The sequence below is a fragment of the Trematomus bernacchii genome, unplaced genomic scaffold, assembly GCF_902827165.1.
Source record: "Trematomus bernacchii unplaced genomic scaffold, fTreBer1.1, whole genome shotgun sequence".
Lineage (NCBI taxonomy): Eukaryota > Metazoa > Chordata > Actinopteri > Perciformes > Nototheniidae > Trematomus > Trematomus bernacchii.
The window spans coordinates 31958-38498 of NW_022987635.1; the positions used below are offsets into that span (position 1 = coordinate 31958).

The 6541-nt window shown below is 44.0% G+C and overlaps 1 pseudogene; it reads left to right on the forward strand.

The window, feature by feature from the left end:
• Positions 1-5282, forward strand: part of LOC117484692 — a 26953-nt pseudogene extending 21671 nt beyond the window's left edge.
• The last annotated feature ends 1259 nt before the right edge of the window (positions 5283-6541 follow it).

Genomic DNA, 6541 nt, shown 5'->3' on the forward strand with positions numbered 1-6541 from the left:
TCGGCTTTCACAAACAAATGATTAGCCAGGAGTCTTTGAAGAACAAGATGAACATGGTTAACATGAGTATTCTCATCTGGAGAAAAGATGAGAATATCATCGAGGTACACAAAACAGAAAACATTCAGGAAATCTCTTAACACATCGTTAATGAGAGCTTGGAAAACAGCAGGTGCATTACAAAGTCCAAAAGGCATCACCAAATATTCGTAATGTCCCGTAGGTGTATTGAAACCTGTTTTCCACTCATCCCCCTCCCGGATGCGCACAAGGTGATAAGCATTCCTTAGGTCAAGCTTGGTAAATATCTTAGCTCCCTGTAATAGTTCAAATGCCGTAGAGATGAGTGGAAGGGGATATCTGTTCTTGACCGTGATCTGATTTAGCGGACTATAATCAATACAGGGCCTCAATGTCCCGTCCTTTTTTCCCACAAAAAAGAAACCTGCCGCTGCTGGGGATGAAGATGTCCGAATCAACCCAGTCTTGAGTGAAGAATCGATATATGCCTTCATGGCCTCCCTTTCTGGCCCAGAAAGAGAGTACAGCCGTCCCTTGGGAATAGTAGAGCCCGACAGAAGTTCTATGGGACAATCGTACGGTCTATGGGGAGGCAATGAAGTAGCTCGTGTTTTGTTAAACACCTCCTTAATGTCTGAATAGCAACCAGGAACTTTAGACAAGTCAGGAAAGTCAGAAGGTTTAGAACAAATGTCACTGCTATTACCTGACCCCTGCTTAAAGTTACTAGGTCTGCTACTCAACCCTGTTTCACTGGTTAAACATGAACGAGAGCACTCAACCCCCCACCCTTTCACCTTTCCTGTCTGCCAGTCAACGTGAGGGTTGTGTTTAACAAGCCATGGGTACCCCAAAATGAGAGGATGTTGAGCAGAGTTAAATAAGTGAAAACTAATTTGCTCTCGATGTTCCTGATCTACGACTAATACCATGGGCTCAGTGCGATGAGTAACTGTACATAAAAGGCGGCCGTCCAAAGCACTAGCCTCTAAGGGCTGATCTAAAAGTACAACCTTTAAATTCAAACTCTTAGCCAGCTCCCAGTCTAACAAACTCTCATCAGCCCCAGAATCGACTAATGCATCCTGAGTCACAGTCTTATCCCCAAGCTTGATTCGTACCTGCATTAATTTTCTGACTGGAGAGTCGAAGGAAGTCACTCGGCTCACCAGCGTCTTCCTTCCTGCTGATGAGCCTGATCTTTTGCCGAACAGGCTGCCGAAACATGACCCTGCTGGCCGCAGTAGAAGCACCGCCGCTCCCGTAGACGGCGCTGACGCTCCTCCGGCGTGAGTCTGGCTCTTCCGAGCTGCATCTGTTCCTCCGCGGCGATAGGAGGCGCTGATCGCTCTGGAGATGAAGTCTGGGAATTCCTCTGCCAAGTGTAGTATTCCCTCGGTAACTCCCGTCTGAAAGGTGGAGTGGATACTGCATTCCTTCCCTTTTCCCGCTGTCTATCAGCTAGACGTTGATCAACCCGGATAGCCATGGCGATGAGCGAGTCCAAATCTTCAGGCAGCTGTAATGGAGCTAACTGATCCTTTATGGGATCCGCTAACCCATGCAGGAAAGCATCAAAGAGAGCCGCCGAGTTCCACCCACTCTCCGCTGCCAGAGTACGGAAATCAATTGCGTAATCCGCCACTCTCCTCTGCCGCTGTTTAATGTTCACCAGGGCTCTCGCTGACTCTCTCCCGGGTGATATCTGATCAAAGATCTTGCTCATGGTATCCAAGAACAGTTCCAATGACTGACAAACAGGCGAGCACCGGGACCACTCCGCTGTTGCCCAGGCTTCCGCTCTACCCGTCAGATGAGAGACAATAAAAGCTACTTTAGCTTGATCGGTGGGAAATGCTGCGGGCTGGTGTTTGAAGTGGAGATCGCACTGTACCAGGAAGGGACGACAGTTTCCAGAGTCTCCGGAGAATTTCTCCGGCGAAGCGAGACGGATCGTAGGTGACTGCATGGGTACTTGAACGGGGATATCAGCAGACCCGACCCCCGCTGAACCGGAAAACTCTGCCGCAGGAACACCAGGGTTTGCCACGAGGTGAGTCAGTATGTCCCGCATCTTTTCAGCCAGTAGATTTATTTCTGTCGTCACCGTAGCTTGAAAGTTGTCTTGACGAGCATGTAAATCCTGGACCCCTTGGTTGATTGCTGACAGCTGTCCCTCATGTTGATGAAGGCGTGTACCCTGCGCCTGCAGGGCCGTTCTCACTGTGGTAGAATCGGCTGAGTCCATCTTGTTTGGTTGGTTCGTTATGACACGAAGGGCTCTTTAAGAACTCAGATGCTCGATTCCTTTGCTTTGGTAATAGTCTTTATTTATAAAGATCACAAAGCTTTTCAAAAGTCTTCTAGGATCTACTAGGACATTTCCAAAGAATCCTTAGGTTCAACTAGGTATTTACAAAGTCTCTGGTAACAGCATGGATATCATGAAGAGACAAGACGAACCAACACAAGACAAAGGGAGAGAAGGACTATATATACACACACACACACATTAGGTAATGAGGCACAGGTGGACACAATCAGGGGCGGGAACAACAATCAGTCTGACCGGTGACACACAAAGACAGGAAGTGCAGACACCTGGAAAGATAGAGCAGAGTCATGTCACAATAAGACAGATAGACAAACACTAAAACCTTACACTATAGTAACGCAGTGTAGGCGGAGCCGTGACGTCATCTTCAATGCGAACCATAAAACCAACATCAGCCGTTAGCTGTTAGCACTCAGAGCTCACAGCTCCTCATATCTGTTCAGAAACTAGACAAAAGTGAAACAAGTACAAACCACAGACTGCCTGTGTCATGGTGAATACAGTCGCTGCTTTATTTATGTCTGTAGGCCGTTGTTGTGAGTGTGGACGGTCGGAGCATATACTGCGTTAGCTTAGCCGATCTCCATTTAGAAAACACGCATTTTAAAAGGTGTTTCGCCTGCCGTCTGTCTGCAGACTTGTCAAAGCATTAATTCATGGTTTTTACTAACCGGTATCAGTATGTTGTTACTTCGGCATCATTTTGAAACGTGTATTACAATTAAATCACGGTCAAATATGTTCATTGTGTTGTAGTTGTAGCCCCCTTGCCGTCACTAGTTTAGCATACTCAGCCCGGTTGTTGGCCCGGAAAGAACCTGGATTTTGGAGAGCCAGAAAAACTGTGAAAAAGTACCCGTTAGCCGAAACTACCCCTAGTGGAAACGCAACAAAAAACAGGCCGGGTTTGGCACGGCACGCTTAAACCGTGCTACGCGCTGCAGTGGAAATGCGCCATTAGCTAACTTCGTCTTCTTCATCAGCCAGCATCCTTGGTATCTGTTGTTCACTGAGTTGATTGAACCCCATCCATCTTGATGTTTCTTGGCATCTCTTTATGACCATTTATTTATGAGTTACTAACATTTATAACTGCCAAAAGGGAGCCTTATTGTAAAGTTTAAAACACACATTCCCATGTATTAATGAGTTACTACCATTTCTAATAATAAGGCTTAGCAGTGCAGATAAATGTGGGCTCACTATTTGGCAAGAGGACTAAGCCTTATATTGGCTACTTAGCGAGAATCAACTCAGTGAGCAACAGATACCAAGGATGCTGGCTGATGAAGGAGACGAAGTAAGCTAGGTAGCCAATATAAGGCTTAGCAGTACAGATAAATGTGGGCTCTATTTGGCAAGCAACCGGTCACAGTCGCCCTGTTTATCTCATGTCTTATAAAAGCTTATTAATGATTTATAAAGTGTTCACAACCTAATTAATAAATGAATTACAAACTATTTTACCTTTATCGTTTGAGGACCTGGAAAGGGTTATTAATGCCTTTGTTACCTCGAGGTTGGACTACTGCAACGCTCTGTACGTGGGTATGGACCAGGCGTCAATTAAACGCCTGCAGCTAGTCCAGAACGCAGCTGCACGTCTACTCACTGGCCACAAAAGCGTGACCACATCACCCCAATTCTGGCCTCACAGCACTGGCTTCCAATTCGGTTCAGAATTGATTTTAAACTCCTTTTATTTGTTTTTAAAGCACTAAATGGGCTGGCTCCGGCCTATATAGCTGAACTCCTCCAGCGCTACACCCCAACAAGAGCTTTAAGGTCTGCTGACCAGCTGCTGCTGGTAGTGCCCAAGACCAGGCTCAAAACCCGAGGGCACCGAGCCTTCACAGCAGCTGGCCCTAGGCTCTGGAACACTCTGCCCCTCCATGTGAGGTCGGCCCAGACCCTAGGGTTTTTTAAATCTACTCTTAAGACACACTTCTTCTCCCTGGCCTTTTAGTCAGAGCGGAGCACGACTCCTGACTTTTCCCTGTGTTTTCTTTTTAAATATCTGTTGTAATTTATTGTCTTTTATTGTGATTATAGAAATGTGTTTTTATGTGATTGTAGTTATTACATGTACAGCACTTTGGCCCGACCAAAAATCGCTTTTAAATGTGCTTTATAAATAAACCTTGATTTGATTTGATTTGATTTATACGGGCATTCTTATTGTAAAGTGAAAAAATCAAACATTTGAAAAAGACACAAATCGGAAAAAGTCAAAGATCAGAAGGAAAAAAAAGTCCAAATCCTGCACGAAGAGCGTCTTGTTTACTTCTCATTTTGTGTTTCATATCATTCTAAGAGACGATTTGCAAATAACTAAAGATATTCCTCTGTTTCCCTGCAGGAGTCTCCTAGCAACAAGCTGCTCTACGCAAAAGAGATTTCCACGTACAAGAAGATGGTGGACGAGTGAGGACAGATGTGTGTTTATATACAGCAGCGTGGATACATTTGGATGCATCAGTTAAAGCTTAAAATATCAACTTACAAATAAGAACATTGTTATTATTAAATATCTTTTCCCCCAGTAGTTTACAGTGTTAAAAAACAGAACATCAAATTCTCTCGTTTAAAATTAACATTATTAAGCAGAATCAAAGCCTTTTTTTAAATTATACGTGTGTGTGTGTGTGTGTGTGTGTGTGTGTGTGTGTGTGTGTGTGTGTGTGTGTGTGTGTGTGTTCTCTCTAGTTACTACAAGGGCATCAGAGAGATGGTCCCTATCAGCGATCAGGACATGAACACACACCTTGCTGAGGTTTCCAGGGTATGTAAAGAAACTCATTTTAATAACAGAACATGGGAAATGTCTATTTTTAGGTGATTTTTTTAACACGTTTGAACCTTTGTTTTGCAGCAACACACACACGAGCTGAACACCGAGTTGTTAAGAAAATTAAGAAACATTTGAAAAAAAGTCAAAATTCTGAAAAAAAATCATAATTTGAAAAAAGTCAACAATTTGAGAATAAAAGTCAAAATTCTGGAAATTTGAAAGAATTCTGAAACTAAATTCAAAATCGGAAAAAGTCATATTTCTGTAAAAAAAAAAGAATCTTAGGGAAAAAAAGATGAAAATATAACTCACTTTAACAGTAAAAATCTTTACTGTAACGCTTGTACATTTGATACTTTCTGTCATATTAGCAAATCAATCGAATAGAGTGCCACAGTGACGCGTCCTAAAACCCGAAAATAAGTTAGCATTTTACCACTTCCGGTTCCTTCGACAAAAAACAATGCAATTTCTCCATAGGGTTTAGGATAATAGCTATAAATAAGGTTTGTGGTTCAAACGGGGGGGGGGGTGGTAGTGGAGTACAGCGCTTCGCGATTGTCAACGGGGGGGGGGGTCAGTGAGTGGAGTACAGCGCTTCGCGATTGTCAACCGGGGGGGGGGTGGTAGTGGAGTACAGCGCTTCGCGATTTAGGGCTGCTGTACAGGCCGACGTTAACAGCAGCCCTGTCTGTGCACACGGAGACCGACTCTGTCGTCCGGTGAACTAACCGCCTTCTGGAAAAGCTTCACATGTACGTCGGTACGCAAATGTGCTTTGTGACACAAGTGACGGTACGCATTTCAGATTGTTGCCGCGCATGCGTACCTGCGTACCAGTTATGTGCACCCCTGACTATAGAAGTTGTCGAGGCCAAACACGTAAACACTCCTCTAAGTTTGTTTGCCTCCTGCAAACTGTTCAAACAAACGCTTCAACTTGTACCATTTAGAATCTGTATGTTTGAATATGGATCTTAAGTTGGCGTGACGTTGAAGTAGCGACCCTGCTGTAGTTCCTTTATAGCATAACGTTAGCATTTTGCTTCTGGCGACTAGATTTATGATTAGAAAATGATAAAAGTAGGGTAGACATGTGGAGATTATCCTGAACAAAACATGATCCGTCTCTTCAATGTGTTTCAACCACAGACCTTATTTCCAGCTATTTTCCTAAACCCTATGGAGAAATTGGATTGCGTTTTTGTCGAAGGAACCGGAAGGAGTTTACTTCCGGGTTTTAGGATGCGTCACTGTGGCACTCTTTGTAGAATGCTGTCTCTTCGATGCTTCAGTGTAATCCTGTTTTATGTTTCTGCATTACGAGTCAAAAAGCAGAATCTGAATCTTTACCCAAACGTTACGTCATTTTGTCGTCTTTTCCAGATCATCAA